General features: G+C 46.5%; 1 long non-coding RNA gene across 1 annotated transcript; it reads left to right on the top strand.

Annotated features, from left to right (window-relative positions):
• The first annotated feature begins 2,278 nt into the window (after positions 1–2,278).
• On the top strand, positions 2,279–9,697 carry LOC123385978. The gene is made up of 3 exons (XR_006599314.1): positions 2,279–2,430; positions 5,774–5,906; positions 6,045–9,697. It is a non-coding gene; the product is annotated as an uncharacterized LOC123385978 (long non-coding RNA).
• The last annotated feature ends 9,213 nt before the right edge of the window (positions 9,698–18,910 follow it).

Genomic DNA, 18,910 nt, shown 5'->3' with positions numbered 1-18,910 from the left:
GGTAATTCTAGGGGCACCCATGGTTCTCTGCCATGACCCACCGGGAGGCCTTCACTTGATTCCTGGTCTGGGTCAGAGGCCCCTCTTCAAGGTCCCCTTGACTCTGGGACTTCACCTCTGATAGCACTTACTTGCTGTGTTGTAACTGCCCAGTTACTTATCAGTCTCCCCCATTGAGAATGTGATTGTGTGAGTTTGAGACCATGTCTGTCTCATTCATTTGACATCCCCAGAACTTAGCCCAGGGGGCTGGCATGCAGATGGCCAGGCAAAAACAAGGTGTGCATCTTGCTGCAGAACAGAGAGCACTGTGCTTGGAGTCATCCAGACCGATCAAGTGCCAGCCCCACTCCCCCAGCTGCCAGACCACCTCTGAGTCTCCACCTGCTCCACTAATCCTAGGAATAATATCTTATGCAGAGTCCTGTGAGGATGAATGAAGACAAAATGAGGAAAAGCACCCATCCCAGCACTTGGCTCAATGGATGTTCTTTGAAATGCTAGTTAAACACCCGATCCCTGAGAGCCCTGTGGAGACAGGTGAGGAGCCAGGACAGGGTGTTCATCCAGCGCTGGAGACTAGAAGACTGGAGCCGCTCCTGGGCAGAGCCCCTTTGACCCGTGGGTTCACTTCCCCTGCCAACCGGTCAGGCCTCCTCTGAGCTTGCAGCCCCTCAGGAACCCCCTCCCCCAACCCAACCCCCCCTCCCTCTCCAGCTACTCTCCCCTTGGCTGGAACCTCTGCTCCAGACCTATGGCAACCGTTGGGTCGGTCCAGCTCTGAAGGGCCTGCAGCTTGGGGGTGGTAGGGGGCCAAGAATGCCGGCCCCCTGTTGTGCTTACCTTGTTTAAATCTCACCGCGGTCCAATAGCAGAGGTGTTATCCTGTTGTACAGACAGGAGAGTAAGAGAGAGTAAGTATCTTGCCCAATATCCAACCCAGGTCTGTGTGCCTCCCAAACTGCAGGAGAGAGAGACCGTGCACGGGGAGGGTAGAGAGAGAAGGGAGCAGGAAGATGAAGGGTGGATGGGGTTGCATTTGGGGGGCATTTGCACACATCTTCCCTTCTCAATTCTTTCATTTCTTCATTTTTGGAGAATCCAATTCAGCCCAGCTGACATTTACCAGTCCCTGCCCCGGAGGAGTGGGGGACCCATGAAGTCCTTGACGTGGTTAGCTTATTGGCTACTCTCCTCCCAGGCAGAAAAGGGTGCCAGGCCACAGAGCAACCTGACAGCCAGAACAGACACCTGTGGTGTGGGCAGGAGGATTTGAGGTAAGAGGGAGAGGACCTGCTAAGACAAATTGTCACCCACCACTGTTTGTCCCCAGAGTCAACCCTGAGGAACTTAATTTGTCATCTACCCACCCTTCTACTCAGGAAAATGGAATTCTGAAAGGGAGGTGGCCCTAGTAGGGCCTCCCTTGTGCTGGGTACCCAGGCCAGAGCTAGGGGTACGTGGCAAGCTCTGGGCCACCAGGGGGGGAGCAGGGGCATTGGCAGAACCGGACACCTGGACCGTGTCTTCTTGCAATCCCTCCTTTTCACTGGGCCCGGCTTCATCCCCACACAGAGCTACTGCCACTGCCTGGCGCCTAGGAGGACAAGGGTCCCCTTTCAAACTGGCTCCGACCGACCGACCGTACAGCCTCGTTCCCCTGGGCACAGGGATGGGGCTGGCAGTTTAACTTTTCTCACCAGCTGAGGGCAATGAACAAAGGAAAGGGGAGGAGCCCGAGGGGGCTGGCCTGCCACGTCTGGGCCCTGACTCCACTCTCCACTCCGGTCAGAAACCACCTTACCTGAGTTTCTGAGGCCCTTTTCCCTTCCCTTCCCTTCCCTCCCCTCCCCCACCGGGGCCCCTCTCCCACCTCCCCCCACTTTCGGGAGGGTCCCGCCACCCAGACCCTCTGCGGGGGCTGACACCCCTCCCCCAACACAGAACCCTCACCTTTTCCAAGGCCTGGGGGGCAAGCCTGCAGGCCCCTCCCAGGGTGGATCCGGTGCTTTTTAAGCGGAACCGGTCCCTGCCTGGCTTCAAGCAACAGGAGGGGGCATTCCTTCTCTTCCTAAAGGAATAATTAGCAAAGCTTCTCTGAATTGAGAGCACCTGTGCCAGGACCCCGCCAAGTCCTTTGTGTGTGGCACTCTCTTCCTTCTTAAAAATTATCTTTTTTTAATGTCTATTTATTTTTGAGAGAGGGAGAGAGAGAGAGAGAGACAGAGGGTGAGTGGGGGAGGGGCAGAGAGGGAGACACTGATTCCGAAGCAGGCTCCAGGCTCCCAGCTGTCAGCACAGAGCCCGAGGACGCAGGGCAGGGCTCGACCTCAGGAACCACGAGGTCATGACCTGAGCTGAAGTCAGGCACTTAACCCACCGAGCCACCCAGGCGCCCCAACACTCTCTTCGTTCTTACAGCCCAGCAAGGTAAGTAAAATTATTCCCATTTTATGGATGAGGAAACTTTCCTGAAGAGAGGGTGGAGTTGGGGTTAAAACCAGCTCCCTGTAATGTTTGCGCCCCCCCAAAGGGAACGTGCATCTTCAGCTCTCTAGCTCATCGCAAGTGCTGATAAGCACTGTGTTCATTTTCTCGGAATGTTGTACCCTTCATCAACCGTCTTTCCCAACGTTCCACAAGTGATCCTGTCCACAGGGCCTCCGTCCAGCTATTATAAAACTCACCAGGGGCGCCTGGGTGGCTCAGTCGGTTAAGTGGCCGACTTCAGCTCAGGTCACGATCTCACGGTCCGTGAGTTCGAGCCCCTCGTAGGGCTCTGGGCTGATGGCTCAGAGCCTGGAGCCTGCTTCCGATTCTGTGTCTCCCTCTCTCTCTGCCCCTCCCCCCCTTCATGCTCTGTCTCTGTCTCAAAAATAAATAAACGTTAAAAAAAAAAAAAAACTCACCAGGTTTGCCCCCCACCGCCCCGAGAATCAACTTACTCGTGGTGCCGGACTCAGACGGCATATATACTAGATTTTAGTTCGGGTCCTCTGAGCAGCAAATGTCAAGAGAGAATTAGACCAGCAAGAGATTTATAGGAGAAAACAGCTGTGAAGGATAAAGGGGGAAGGAGCAGGAGTCATGAGGAAGAGCCTGGCACCTGTGAAAGGAGAGAGGGAAGGGAGAATTGGGTGAGAGGAGTCTCATATTACAGTGCCGCTCTAGGAAGATCCCAGCGGAGGCCAGTGGGGAATACCAGGCAGTTTGCCTGTTGGAGGAGCCCTCCGTCGGGCAGAAAGGGGAGGGGGTGGGGGCCTAGAGCACTGAGGCAGGCTGGAAGGTACAGCAGCTGGGGGCTTGGTGCTTCTCACAGCTGGTTCTCACCAAGAGAGGTGTGAACAGGGTGCCTCCACGGCTGCCACACAGCCCCAGCTTGGATACTCTGACTTATGGGTATCGCTTCCCTTCGGGTCTGTGATGACCTTTTCAACAACCAGAAAATAGCTGTTGGCCTAGTAAGAGCCTGTAGATGGGGGGGGGGGGGGGGGGAGGGGGGAAGGATCGGGAGGATCCTGAGCTAAAACTCTGCCCCGTGGCCTTTCCCTGGCTTTATAGCAAGACCACCGCTCCTGCCTTTCATTTGGAAATTGGAAGACATATAGCATCACCATGCCCAAATGCCCATACTGTAATTTTCAGGGTGTTTTCTCAGCAGTTTACCCACCTCGTTGCAGGTTTTGATTACCTTTGGTTTGTGTCATTGTCGTTTAATTGGGTGGCTATTGCTACCTTCACCTAGTTTCCATCTCGCTTAGGCTTGCAGCCGTTCAGCTGAGAACAGAGTCACCCGCACCTCCCAGGGGATATAGTCTAGGTTTCTTCCCAGTGTGATCATTCAGCTGGACTTAAACTCGGGGGCGGGGGGGGGGGCAGGCTGAGAGGGAAGCGATGTTGCCCTCAAGGGAGCTTCCAGGGACCCGCATGCCCAGGAGTACCTCGTCTTCTGTAGCATCCCCCTACTGAGCTCGTCAGCCTGTTACTGCCTGGTCCTGGACCCAACTGCATAGAGACAAAGGGAATCACAGCATCCGTCCTGATTGTGCCATTGTGAGGGGACAAGAAGGACCACGGTCAGGCCAGGTCATCCCCTGCCCCTCAGCCCTCCAGTGGGAAAGCTGTGCTAGTGGGTACAAGTGTCCAGGAATAAAAAGGAAGCTGTTCTGAGAGATGAAAGAGAGAGCTGGCCTAACTATAGCAGGAAAGCCAGGGGAAGAGCCAGCCCCTGGGAAACTTTAAGGGAGGAGTTTTTGATTTTTGTCTCCGAGCCTAGCCTCAGCCCAAACACCCACAGATAACAAAATGAATTAGATGGGGGGCTGGGGAAGCGATGGGCACAGAGGAATAAAACCACAAGGAAAGGGACTCATAGTCATGTCTTGGATACCTGGAACTCCCTGGGGCTTTTCTCAGCTACTGACCTGTTAACCCCTCCCTCTTCTGAAATCCCATGGTCCCTAGTACACACTTCTAGAAAAGTTTTCAACCCATGGTGTTACCCTCTAGACTGAGGGTTTCCCACAGGAAAAGGCCAGGCCTTGTTTTGCTTTGTATTTGGTACATAGTAGGCGCTCAATAAAGGTTGAATAAATGGAAAGTCAGATGATTGGCTGGATGAAATCATGGATGTGTGTGAATGGAAAGGTAGACAGAGATATATAGATGGATAGACGGATGGATGAACAGACTGACATAGATAGGTGGATTGGTGGATGAGTGAGTGCATGGATGGATGGTGTGTGTGTGTGTGTGTGTGTGTGTGTGTGTGTGAATGGAATGATGGATAACTAGGTGAGTAAGTGGATGGATGGATGGATGGGTAAATGGCAGCCAGGGAATAGAGGAAAAGGAACTTCTGCAGAAAAAGATATCAGGAATCACAATGGACATCTGGCAGTTAGCATATTGCTTATTTTTTTTAAGTTTATTTATTTTGAGAGAGAGAGAGCACGCAAGAGTGTTTGGGGGGGGGGGCAGAGAGGGAGAGAGAAGGAGAGAGAGAGAAAATCCTAAGCAGGCTCGGTGCCATCAGCACAGAGCTCCACATGGGGCTCAATCTCACAAACCATAAGATCATGACCCAAGCCAAAATCAAGAGTTGGACACTTAAACAACTGAGCCACCCAGGCACCCCTAGTATATTGCTTCTTAAAAGGAGAAGAATGGAAGGAAGGAGAGATGTTCCACTAAGGAAACAATAGCAAAGGTTTGAGAGGTGGAGGGAGGAAGCAGCCCAGACAGAGCTGGAATGTCAGCTCAGGCAGAGCAGGAGAGAAGGGGTGTCACCTGAACTGGCAGTAACATAGCCAGGTAAGAGAGAGCTGTCTTGAAAAGTGGAACCAAGGGGCGCCTGGGTGGCTCAGTCGGTTGTGCATCCGACTTCGGCTCAGGTCATGATTTCATGGTCCGTGAGTTCGAGCCCTGCGTCAGGCTCTGTGCTGACAGCTCAGAGCCTGGAGCCTGTTTCAGATTCTGTGTCTCCCTCTCTCTCTGACCCTCCCCCATTCAGGCTGTCTTTCCCTGTCTCAAAAATAAATAAATGTTTAAAAAAAAAATTTAAAAAAAAAAAAGTGGAACTAAGAGGGGCTCCTGGGTAGTTCAGTGGGTTAAGTGTCCAGCTCTTGATTTTGGCTCAGGTCATGATCTCACAGTTTGTGGGTCAAGCCCCACATCGGACTCTGCTCTATCAGTGCTTGGGATTCTCTCTTTCCTCTCTCTCTGCCCCTCCCCCTTCTCTCTCTAAATAAATAAATAAACATTTTTTTTTAAGTACAAGATTCTTGAAGAAAAAAAAAAGAGAAGAAAGGTGGAACCAAGAGAGGAGCCCGGGAGGTGAGGAGCAGCCATGGGGATTCTCCAAAAGGAAGACCTCCAACAATCGAAATGGCATCACTAAAGCCGAGGTAAAAGGGGGCTGCATTCACTTGTGCCTAACCCGTCCAGGCTGCCTAGAGGAAGTGGGTATCAATCTCCAGTTGTTATTAGGGAGGGAGTCCCTTGAGGTATTAAGGATAATGAATAACCTGATTCCTGCCTTCCAGTCCACACTCTGCCACAAGTGTCTAATGATCTTCCTAAGTCCCTTCTCTGAGCCTCAGTTTCCTCACATGGCACCTTCACTACTATGAGGACTTGTGGTCCACGAGGAAAGGAGATTTCCATGGCATAAAACTTGAACAGAGGGCTGGAGGACAGCAGAGGGATAAGAGCTTAGGAGTCAGGAGGTCCTGAGAAATTTGCTCTCTTGCTCACTTAACCAGCTGGGCCAATTGAACAGTCCTTTCTGAGCCTGTGGCCCCACAAGTGAAATGAGCAAACTAACGAACATCTATCCCGAAGAGTCGTGGTGAGGTTTGGAAATTAGCCACAGGACATGCCTGGCACTCAATGAATGGAAGCGAAAATTACATAGAAGGGATTCGTCTGGCTGCTGTGTGCGCTTGGGCAGCACGGCCCAAACATAGCCGGGGTCTCCCAGAGGAAGGAGCACCTCTTGTTCATTCTCACAAAAGTACCATCTGCTCTTCAAGGTCTGCACCTGGAAGGCCGCCTCCAGCAAGCCTGGGATTAAAAGTGTCATTTCCGGCTCTAATGTCTTCCCTTCCACAGACGAGCAGTCTGCAGACCAGGCTCGGAACATGGCCTCCGACCCAGGCTGGGTGGGCTCAGACATCCTCCTCCCAGAGCTCCCTCTCTGTCAGGGAACACTGTCATCAGCCCTTGAGGGACCAGGCAGAGGAGGGGAGGCTCCAGCAAGGCTCCAGCACCCTGAGTCCTGCCACCATCCTGTGTCAGAGTCGTTCAGCTGTGCTGCAGCCACTCTTTGGTTTAAGAAATCATTCCCACGTAGATGCAAAAGTCAAATAATCATAAGAAGCTAGCATTCATTAACTGCTTTTTTGTACCAGAAAAGAGATGTCTATATACCTTTTCTCCTATTTTTTATTCTGAAAATGTTCAAACCTACATAAAAGTTATGCAGTGGTACATTGAAAACCCGTACATGTGGGTTCATCGGTTTGCATTTTGCCACGTTGGTTTTATTTCTCTGTGTATGTATGTTTTACTAAACCATTTCAGAATAGATCACAGACATCCCAGTGCTTCACCCCCAAAATATTTCATCATGTGTCTTCTAAGGAAGAGAACTTTCTGCTCTATAACCCAATATATAATCAAACCTAAGACATTTTACATTAGTGCAACAGTGTAAGTCCACATTCAAATTGTCCAGTTCGGATAATGTCTTGGGATTTTTTATTTTTATTTTTATTTTTAAACCCAATCAAGGATCATGTACTGTCTTTAGTTGTCACGACCCCTTAGTTCTTAGTCTCCTTTCATCAACAAGCGTTTCCCACCATTTTTTCCCTTTGGTCATCCATGCCGTCCACATTTTGAAGCATCCAAACCAGTTGTTTGCTGAATGTCCCTCAATTCAGATTTTCTGATGGTTTCCTCATGGTTAGATTCAGGTTGACCTGCATGTTTGACCTTCCTCGTGGCTCCCTGATTGATTTTACTACCCCATTTTACAGAAACAGAGGTTGCCACACAGCTACCGAGAGGCTGACCTAGAATTGGGAGCAGAGAGCTTGGTTCTCAGTCTGGGCTCAGGCTCCAAGCTGCCAGGAGCAGCCGTGAAGTCTTACCAGTTGGGTTCTTTTTTTTTTTTTTAATTTTTTTTTCCAATGTTTTTTTTTTTATTTATTTTTGGGACAGAGAGAGACAGAGCATGAATGGGGGAGGGGCAGAGAGAGAGGGAGACACAGAATCGGAAACAGGCTCCAGGCTCCGAGCCATCAGCCCAGAGCCTGATGCGGGGCTCGAACTCACGGACCGCGAGATTGTGACCTGGCTGAAGTCGGACGCTTAACCGACTGCGCCACCCAGGCGCCCCATGGGTTCTTATGACAGATTTGTTATCAGCCCCTTGTAGCACCTTGACCATGGATAGAGAGCAGATTTTGACAGGAGCCAGTAAGGGGAGAAGAAGTACACCCCAAGGGAGGGGGCACTTCCAACACACCCTGTAGTAAGCCCTAGCCTCCAGGTGAGCCCAGCCTGGAACCCCCAAAAGTTCCTTTAGGGTGTTTTATGTTCTGGATTTTTTTTCCTTTTGGCTGTTTCAGAAATTTGACTTTCTGCATCCTAGGCCTCCGGGGGAAATGATGCATCACAGCATGCACGCATGCACACACACACACACACACACACACATACACACACACACACTCTCACCATGTGCCTTATACTACCAAGGATATAACGATCTTCTGGAGACCATCATCACTGAATGCTGTCCCGTTGCCTAGCAACCCTAGGGCATTTCAACCCTTCCCAGCCATAGGGTAGGTAGAGAGGGCAACCATGTGACTGGCTGGGTACCTCTTGCTCTGGAGGTCTCCTGCCCCTGCTTCCTTATGTCTAGTTGCCTAACAACCAAAGGGGTCCTTGTGCTCTGGGGGTTCCACTCCTCCTCATAGGGGATGAGCAGAACCTCATTAGGGCTTCCTCTTGGCTTGGGAGGGCCACATAGGTCCACTATAGAATGTGGGGCTCCTTGAGGGAGGGGTTCCAGAGAGCTAAAAAGGAGGGCACATATCTCCCTTTGCAGTGAATCTTTGAAGGGAAAAGAGTAAAAGGAAAATATCCAGGTAAGAGCCTCACCATTGCCAAGACAGTTAAGCTTCTTGTGGTTTGGTGGTCAGAGGTTCAGAGACCCGCTGGCCGAGAGCACTGGGTTTGGGTACTGACCATCTGCCTCTTTGAAAGGACAGAGATGGATAATCTATGTACCGGGAAGCTCATTAAACATCCAAGCCTACAGTTAATCTCGAATATGTGTGTATAACTTTTTTTTTAATGTGTGTATAACTTTAACCATTTTGGGGGGGCATAAGATTTAGGCCAAGGGTTCTTGCCTGGGGTCTGCGGGGGAAAAGTTACATCTTTGTTTTCACAAACCTCTTCTGAAATGTATGAAATATTTTGAGGTGTTACAAATTCATAATTTTACGAAAGAGTAAAATTGGTGACTTCGTCATAGAAATCACAGATATTTTTATATCACTTTACAGTTGTTGAAGATATTACAGCCATCGGTTATGCTCATCACTACTTAGAAATTATAAGGTATTAGACCTGCCATTATTAGATCGTTAATGTGTTCATGAAGAAGCACAAATCCAGATCACGCTTTCATTTTTTAATATTTTGATAACTAAATGTCGATATAATTGGTTCCGTTTTTTAATACAGTTATTCTGAGGCTTCACCGGGCCACCACACGGAGCTGCAGTACCAAAAAAAAAAAAAAAAACAAAAACAGTTAAAAGCCTCAGGTTTAGCCTATGGAAGTTTTGTCAAACTAAGACCCAAGGAAATATTCTGGGGAGTTGCCTCATTTTGAATGTTCAGTGTGGATGGTAACATAAACAAATTATTGTACACTATCCCTGAGGGTTTGAACAACTGCCTTAGAATCGAGTACTGACTGACACACCAGCCGTATCAGCTTGTGAGTTTGCATTTACAGCAGTGGCGATGCCAAGCAGCTCCACCCGAATTGTTCCATTCAGATTAGAAAAGAACAGAAACGGGGAGTCTGGCTGGCTCAGTTGGTAGAGTATGTGACTTTTGATCTTGAGGTCATGAGTTCAAGCCCCCGTTGGGTGTAGAGCTTATATTTTTTTAAAAAAAGTTAAAAAAGGGGTGCCTGGGTGGCTCAGTCGGTTAAGTGTCCAACTTCGGCTCAGGTCATGATCTCGCGGTCTGTGAGTTCGAGCCCCGCGTCGGGCTCTGGGCTGATGGCTCAGAGCCTGGAGCCTGTTTTGGATTCTGTGTCTCCCTCTCTCTCTGACCCTCCCCCATTCATGCTGTCTCTCCCTGTCTCAAAAATAAATCACCATTAAAAAAAAAAAAAAGTTAAAAAAAAGTTTAAAAAAAAGAGAGAGAGACATGTAATGTGAAAGTACCAACAAGAAAAGAAAAGTGGCTGGGAAGTTGGTAGGACAAAGTGTGCTGAACTCCAAGAAGCTGCCCCCATCAGTCAGCAGCATAGTTAGGTCTGTAGAATTCTGCTGCAGGAACGTGGTACACGGTATCATTTATCCCATAAAATTGATGCTTTCAGTTTGGATCGTTTGTAGTTGAACGTTTGTTTGAACTTGTAATTTTGTTTTGGTTTTCGCACTAGGGTGATAACTATTAGTGGAAGTGTCCTCAGCTTCATGTTTTGTACTTGTTTGATTAGCAAGTTACCACCAGATCTGGGCATTTTTTTCTTCTCCTTTAATGGGGGGACGTTCCTCAAGGGTGAGAAATGCCGGGTTGCGGTACTCACTGATAGCTCTTTGTGTTTCCTTCTCTAGTTTATCTCGTTTTATTTTGAAGAATGACTGAATTAGGGTCTCAAGCCTGAGAATGACTCCATTTCAGAGGCTTCCCAGATACAGGGTTAAATAGCAAATTACCTAGTAATTTCTGCAGATGGCAAGCATATGTGTGATTCCTTGATTTGTCCAAAGTCACTCTCCCACACTGTGAGGACTGAAGCATATAGGTAGTTTTATTCTGTGGGCATTTTGGACTATGTTTGACTTTCTCAAGATAGGGCTTCCTCCTCTGACTTTAGCTCAGGTCATGATCTCACAGTTTGTGGGTTCGGGTCCCGCATCGGGCTCGGTGCTTGACAGCTCAGAGCCTGGAGCCTGCTTCAGATTCTGTGTCTCCCTCTCTCTCTGCCCCTCCCCCGTTCATGCTCTGTCTCTCTCTGTCCCAAAAATAAATAAACGTTGAAAAAAAAAATTAAAAAAAAGAAAACGTTCCTAGACAAGGAGTTCTTTCACATGTCCCTGTGGTGAAAAGCACATAACCTGAATGTCCCCTCTTAATTTTTTAAGGGTCCAGTTCAATGCCGTTGACTGTATGCACATTGCCGTACCACAGATCTCGAGACTTTTTCATCTTGCACAACTGAAACCAAACCCATTAGACTATAGAACTCCCTGCTTCCCTTCCCTCAGCTTCTGGCAACCTCCATTCTACTTTCTGTTTCTACGAGCCTGACGCCTTTAGATACCTCATGTAAGTGGAAGAGTGTGTGATTTGTCTTTTTGTGGCCGGCTTATTTACTTAGCATTACGTCCTCAAGCTTCACCCCTGTGGGAGTATACGCCAGGATTTCCTTCTTTTTTTTAAGCTGAATAATAGTCCCCTGGATGTATATACTACCTTTTGTTTATCCTTTCATCTGCTGAACGTGACGGTTGCTTCCACGTGTTGGCCATTGTGAATAATGCTATCGTGGACATGGATGTACAAATCTCTCTTCAAGATCCTGTTTTAAATTCTTTTGGATATATACCTAGAAGTAGGATTGCTGAATAATAAGGTAGTTCTATTTCTATTTATTCAAAAAAAAATTTTTTTAATGTTTATTTTTGAAAGAGAAAGAGCACAAGTGGGAGAGGAGCAGCGAGAGAGGGAGACCCAAAATCTGAAGCAGGCTCCAGGCTCCGAGCTGTCAACACAGAGCCCGGCGCGGAGCTTGAACTCACCAACGGCAAGATCATGACCCGAGCTAAAGTCGACACTTAACTGACAGAGCCACCCAGGGGCCCCTAGTTTTATTTTTTTGAGGAACCTCCACACTGTTTCCTATAGCAGCTCCATTATTTTACCACCCCATCAAGAGTGCGCAAGGGTCCCAATGTCTCCACATCCTTACCAACACTTGTTATTTTCTGTTTTGTTTTTGTTTTGTTTTTTATAGTGGCTGTCCTAATGGGTATGAGGTGACATGTCGTTGTGGTTTTGATTTGCGTTTCTCGGATGATTAATGATGTTGAGCATATTTGCATGCTCTTGTTGGCCATTTATAAATCGTCTTTGGAGAAATGTCTGGCGAAGTTCTTTATTCATTTTATTTTTTTAAAGCGTATTTCTTTCGAGAGAGAGCGCGAGAGAGCACGTGCAAGCAAGTGCAGAGGAGGGACAGAGAGAGATTTCCAAATAGGCTCACCGCTGCCAGTGTGGAGCCCGGTGTGGTGCTCGAACTCACAAACTGTGAGATCATGACCTGAGCCGAAGTCAGACACTTAACCAACAGAGCCACCCCGCACCCCATGTATTCATTTTATTTTATTTTATTTAAAAAAAAATTTTTTTAACCTTTATTTATTTTTGAGACAGAGAGAGACAGAGCATGAACGGGGGAGGGTCAGAGAGAGGGAGACACAGAATCTGAAACAGGCTCCAGGCTCTGAGCTGTCAGCACAGAGCCTGACGCGGGGCTTGAACTCACGGAGTGCAAGATCACGACCTGAGCCGAAGTCGGCCACTCAACCGACTGAGCCACCCAGGCGCCCCCATGTATTCATTTTAAAATTGGGTTATTTGTGGGGTGCCTGGGTGGCTCAGTTGGTTAAGTGTCCGACTTTAGCTCAGGTCATGATGTCATGGTTCACGAGTTCAAGCCCTGAGTCTGGCTCTGTGCTGACAGCTCAGAGCCCGGAGACTGCTTTGGATTCTGTGTCTCCCTCTCTCTCTCTGCCCCTCTCCCCTCCCCCCCTCAAAAATAAATAAACATTAAAAATTAAAAAAAAATAAAATTGGTTTTTTTTGTTGTTGAATTGTAGGAATTCATTATGTATTCTGAATATTAACTCCTTATCAGATATATACTTTGCAAACATTTTCTCCCCTTCTATTGGTTGCCTTTTTTATTCTGTCGATTATTTCCTTTGTTGCACAGAAGTTTTAAGTTTGATATAGTCCCATTTGTCTATTTTTGCTTTTTGTTTTGTTTTGCTTTGCCTCTACTTTTAGTATTGTATCCAAGAAATCATGGCCTGTCCAATATCACAAAGATTTCCTCCTTTGTTTCTTTCTAGATTTATAGCTGCAAGACTTATAGTTAGGTCTTTAATCCATTTGGGGTTCCTTTTTGTAGATGGTATAAGGTAAGAGTCCATCCTGATTCTTTTTCCTTTCTCCCTTGTGTTGTCACCCTTGTTAAAAATCATTTGAGGGGCGCCTGGGTGGCTCAGTCGGTTGAGTGGCCGACTTCGGCTCAGGTCATGATCTCGCGGTCCGTGAGTTCGAGCCCCCCGCGTCGGGCTCTGTGCTGACAGCTCGGAACCTGGAACCTGTTTCGGATTCTGTGTCTCCCTCTCTCTGACCCTCCCCCGTTCATGCTCTGTCTCTCTCTGTCTCAAAAGTAAACGTTAAAAAAAAAATTAAAAAAAAATCATTTGAGCATAGGGGTGCCTAGGTGGCTCACTCAGTTAAGCATTTGACTCTTGATTTCAGCTCAGGTTGTGATCTCATGGTTTATGGGTTTGAGCCCGCATTGGACTCTGCAATGACAGCTGAAGAGCCTGCTTGGGATTCTCCGTCTCCCTCTCTCTCTGCCCCTCCCCTACTCGCTCTCTATCTCTTTCTCTCAAAATAAATGAAAAGAACATTAAAAAAATCATTTGAGCATCGATGTGAGGGTTTATTTCTGGGCTTTCTATTCTGTTCCATTGGTCTGTATGTCTGTCTTTATGTCAGTACCATACTGTTTTGATTACCATAGCTTTGTAATATGTTTGAAAATCAGGAGGTGTGAGGCCTCTAGCTTTGTTCTTCTTTCTCAAGGTTGTTTTGGCTGTTTAGGGTCCTTTTTTAAAAAAAAAAATTTTTTTTTAACGTTTATTCATTTTTGAGAGACAGAGACAGAGCATGAGCGGGGGAGGGGCAGAGAGAGGGGGAGACACAGAATCAGAAGCAGGCTCCAGTCTCTGAGCTCTCAGCACAGAGCCCAATACGGGGCTTGAACTCACAGACTGCGAGGTCATGACCTGAGCCAAAGTCAGACACTCAACCCACTGGTTTTTTGTTTTTTGGTTTTTTTAACGTGTTTAGGGTCCTTTGAGATTCCACATGAATTGTAGGATTTTTTTTTTTTTCTATTTCTGCAAAAAATGCCATTGGTAGAGCAGGTTCTTAACCTGTGGTCTCAGAATCTCTGGATGGCATTGGGGTTTCTAAGAGCCCCTTGGAACTGTGTGTGTCTATGTCCAAACATTCTTATCTGGTCTCGGCTCAGACATCTGAGGGTTTTCAGGAGCCTACAGATTGGGTCCTGAAAGGTCCACAAAGGTCAAGAGTGATCGCCGTGGGCAGTCGATTTGTCACCATACAAGGAGAAACCACACATAGGCATAAAATCCAAAGGAACTCAGGGAATACACATCTGGCCTTAGTGTTACTTGATATTGTTACTGATGGTTTAGTTACCATGACTGACACTTTGGAAAAGATAATTGTTGTCCTAATCCATACTCTTGAAGCAGGCTTTGTTATAAAGAGCAACATTCCATTAATTGATTATGGCTACAGGAGTGTTTTGCCCTAAAATGGATGTCTCCTTTTTTCAAAACCTGTCCTTTTTTTCTATTTGGGTCTCTGGTGCCCTATCATCTCAGACTGTAAACCCTACAGGGCTTAAAGGACAAGTGTCATGTTTAATTGTCCCTGCCTCATTATATTAGGTATGGGAGTTTGGTAATGAAGTTGTTACTGTACATGTTTCCTGCTGGTGTCCAACCAGCTTGGGAGAATCTTCACAATGTGTTGACACATTCTGTTCAGCCCCTGGTGTTGTTGTTGTTGTTTTTTTTAAACATTTGTTGGGGAGGCTCAGTCGGTTAAGTGACTGACTCAGTTTTAGCTCAGGTCATGATCTCACAGTTCATGATATGGAGCCCTGTGTTGAGCTCTGCACTGACAGCATGAAGTCTGCTTGGGAGTCTCTCCCTCTCTTTCTGCCCCTCGTCCCCTTGTGCTGGCTCATTCTCTCTCTCTCAAAATAAATAAACTTAAAAAAATTAAAAAAAAAAAAAAGGTTTTTTTAAAATAATCTCCACACCCAACATGGTGCTCAAAATCACAACCCCAAGATTAAGAGTCACATGCTCCAATGACTGAGTCAGCCAGGTGCCCTAGCAGCTTGTATACTTAAGCATAATGGGACAACACACTTTTCACAATAATTGTTAACGTAATCATTGTTGATGACACTGCTATGGGCTGAATGTATCCTCTCAAAATTCATTTGTTGAAGTTCTCATCCCCAATGTAATAGTATTAGTAAGGCAGGGCCTTCAGGAGGTAATTAGGTTCAGATGACATCATGAGCGGGGATCCCCCATAATGGTATTTAGTGTCCTTATAAGACGAGGAAGAGACCAGAGCTCACTCTCTCCTCCGTGTGAGCACACAATGAGAAGGCAGCCATCTACAAACCAGGAAAAGAGCTCTCAGCAGACACTTGGTCTCCCAGTACCTTGACCTTAGACTTCCCAGCCTCCAGAACTGTGAGAAATGGAAGTATGTTGTTTAAGCCACTAGTCTATGCTTTTCTGTTCTAGAAGCCCAACTGACAAAGACAGAGACTCTTGACTGATAAAATCACAAGTCAAATAACAAGATCGTATACTTTATTTTTTATAATCCAAAGCACCCTTTTTGTCCTGGAAACTGCCACCCAGATTACAAACTTGAAGGTTGTGTTTCCTTGGACCAGCAGAGCAAATTTGCCCGTCTTGTGTAGGCTCCCTCCTCTGCCTTTTCCTTTGGCTAGAGTTGGTATGACTTTGTCTGCAATCCCCCTCTCTCTTGAACCTCCGCTTTACTCAGGAGCCTGAGGTATTTTGCCAGTCAGAGTGTGCTGTCACCATCATCTCTGGTCAGGAAAGCATCCATTTGTGCCCTGCTCATGAGCGAGCGCCTTCCTAGGACCAGGACCATGCTGGTATTTCCCCAGAAGAATATAAGTCACATTCAGATGATAACAAGCCTCATGAAGTTTTGATGATTATATGTGGTGGGGAAATCGAGAGTTACGCAGAATTTAAAAGATCACTGTAGGACTTTTTTCTTGATATTTAATATGTCTTATAGATCTGAGTGGAAGACTAAGATAGTGGAACTATTCTTCCGAACACAGATCTGAGTCCACTTTGGAAAGACGAATCTGTAGAGACTCAAACCAGCTCCTAAATCAGCTTTGCTGTAGACAAATGCATGTACTAGATGTTTCCATCTACTTCTAATTTCTAGAAGTGGCAGAAATTAGTAGGTATGATTTAAGTAGAAAGGTGAGTGGTAGGTATGTGAGTATTTTATTACTCTTTGGACTGTACACATATTTTGTGTATACTCTTTTGTAAATTATTTTGCCAAAAGTTCTTTCTTGCTTGCTTTTTTCTTGCTTTCTTACCAAGTACCATAGTCTTTATAATCCATCTACCATTATTTGTTGACTCTAGCAATGGGTAAGCAAATCTAAAAATCGGTCAGAGCAGGTTTACTGTTTTCTCACTTACCTACTATTTGACATCTGTTTTCTTTAAGGCATACATAAAGAGCTTGTGAGACTTGGAATGCCTGTAAAAATCACTCAGGTGAACTGTGTGCCACCAAGTAGAAAATGCCACCTTGTAAGGCTCACTCTGTAAGCCCCTGTTCTTTCCCAAATACCTAGCATAGTGGTTTAGAGCGCAGGGTTGGAAATCAAGGAGATGTATATTCAAATCCCCATTTCATTATTCATCTGTTTGACATTGGGTAACTGAGTCGCTTCTAGAAGCTTCCGTTTCTGGATCTATAGAATGGGATTTGCATGAAGATTTAGATGGGAAAATGCATGTAATGCTCTATAAATTGCAGCCATTCGTAATATGAAGTACAAACCAGTACCCTTACTGGGTGTGTGGCCTTGTGAACTAGCAGGCAGAAGGAGGGGGCGGGGGACAGCAAAAAGTCTTTCTGCACACTACCTTTGTGATGGTTAATTTTATGTGTCAACTTCCCTGGGTCTTGGGTACCCAGATGTTTGGACAAACACTGTACTGAGTGTTCTGGGATGAGATTAACAGTTGAATCAGTAGAGCTAGTAAAGCGCACCTCCTAACGTGGGAGGGCCTCATCAGGTCAGCTGAAGCCCTGAATAGGAAAAAAAGAAAAAAAAGGTTGACTCTCCTGAGAGTAAGGCAGAACTCCTCCAGGTAGCTGACTACCATGAGCTGGAGCACTGGTCTTTTCCTGCCTTTAGACTTGAAATAAATTGTTGGCCCTTCTTGAGTCTAGAGCCTGCTAGCTTTGAACTGAAACTATACCTATCTACTCTCATGGGTCTCCAGCTTGCCAACCACACATCTTGGGGCTTCTCAGCTTCCATAATTGCCTGAGCCAATTCCTTCTAACACACACACACACACACACACACACACATGCACGCACGCATGCACGCACACGCACAGACACACACACGCCCTATTGGTTCTATTTCTCTGGAGAACTGTGACTGATATAATTTTGGTAGCTGTTCTTTTTTTTTTTAATATTTATTTATTTATGAGAGAGAGAGAGAGAGAGAGACAGAACACGAGCAGGGGAGGAACAGAGAGAGAGAGGGAGACACAGAATCCGAAGCAGGCTCCAGGCTCCGACCTGTCAGCACAGAGCCCGACATGGAACTCAAACTCACAAACTGCAAGACACAAGCTGAGCCGAAGTCGGACGCTCCACCAACTGAGCCATCTAGGCGCCCCATTTTTTGGTAGCTATTCTTAAAAATTCACAATTAAGACAGTCAAAATGACTGGAAAACATCAATGTAAGACTGGTGTGAAGTTCAAATATGCAATTCCTCATAGAACTGAGACTGAAGATTCTAAGAGTTAAAACGGAGAAAGTCTAGAGTGCAAGGGCCACGTGCTCATATAATGTAGCTATTGCACAGTTACAGAAATGGGGGGGAGAATGGGGATAGCAAAAGCAAAAAGCATTTTAACTGTCCTCAGTAAGTCTATCAGTGATGATAGTATTCACGTTATTCTCAGGCTACTGTATGTGTGAGGTGGGATAAAGTTGATTATTATTAATGGGTGTTCTAATTATACCCTGCCCCGTGTCTTGGAGAACCAGGCTTCGTAGAGTGCCAGAAAAGAGATACAGAAGTAATATAGCAAAGGTGAGATGAAAACCCTGTAGTCTTGTATTCTTTGCAGAAACCACGGTCGCCCTCCTTGTGCCTACAGCCTTCATGTTCTCACACCCAGCATGACATGGACTCCAGCTTACTGAGGTTCCCTGTCACCCAGGAATGGCCCTTCCTTCTCCCTCCTTGCTCTTCACTCCGAATGGCCCATGTGCATAACACGCGAAAACACCCACTGGCTGGAAGCGTTTGGGCACCTTTTAACCACGTGGGTGATGAAGTAGAGAAGGCAGATCTGGAGAAAGAAAAGCAAGAAGCTGCCCCACAGAGAAGGGCTACCTCTGATCTCTGACAGCTTTCTTGTCCCCAGTTCCACTCCTTTCCTGAGCCCTGCCTGAATTTCTGTGCTGGGTTCTGTGTATCCTTATAATTTTCCCTTTTCTGCATATGCTTGAGAACGTGTTCTCACCTGTCAATTTGGGAAGAATCTAGCTAATTCTTACTGAAGTATACATGACTAATAAAGCTCCCTAAGATTATAAGGAAAAAACCTTTGGGGCACCTGGGTGGCTCAGTCAGTTGAGTATCTGATTTCACCTGGGGTGATGATCTCACAGTTCACAAGTTTGAGCCCTGCGTCAGGCTCTGTGCTGACAGCTCAGAACCTGGAGCTTCTTCGAATTCTGTGTCTCCCTCTCTCTCTGCCCCTCCCTAGCTTGTTCTCTCTCTCTCTCTCTCTCTCTCTCTCTCTCTCTCTCTCTCTCTCAAAAATAAATAAAAACAGTAAATAATTTTTAATTAAAAAAACAAGAACAAAAAAACCCTTTTAGTCCTGAATTTGAATTGGAAGTATCATTAGGAATTCATAAGATATTTTATTTTTGTTTGTTTGTTTAACATTTATTCACTTTTGAA

The sequence above is a fragment of the Felis catus genome, chromosome B3 (genome assembly GCF_018350175.1).
Source record: "Felis catus isolate Fca126 chromosome B3, F.catus_Fca126_mat1.0, whole genome shotgun sequence".
Lineage (NCBI taxonomy): Eukaryota > Metazoa > Chordata > Mammalia > Carnivora > Felidae > Felis > Felis catus.
The sequence above is the reverse complement of the archived record's forward strand: the minus strand, read 5'-3'. Positions and strand labels throughout refer to the sequence as shown.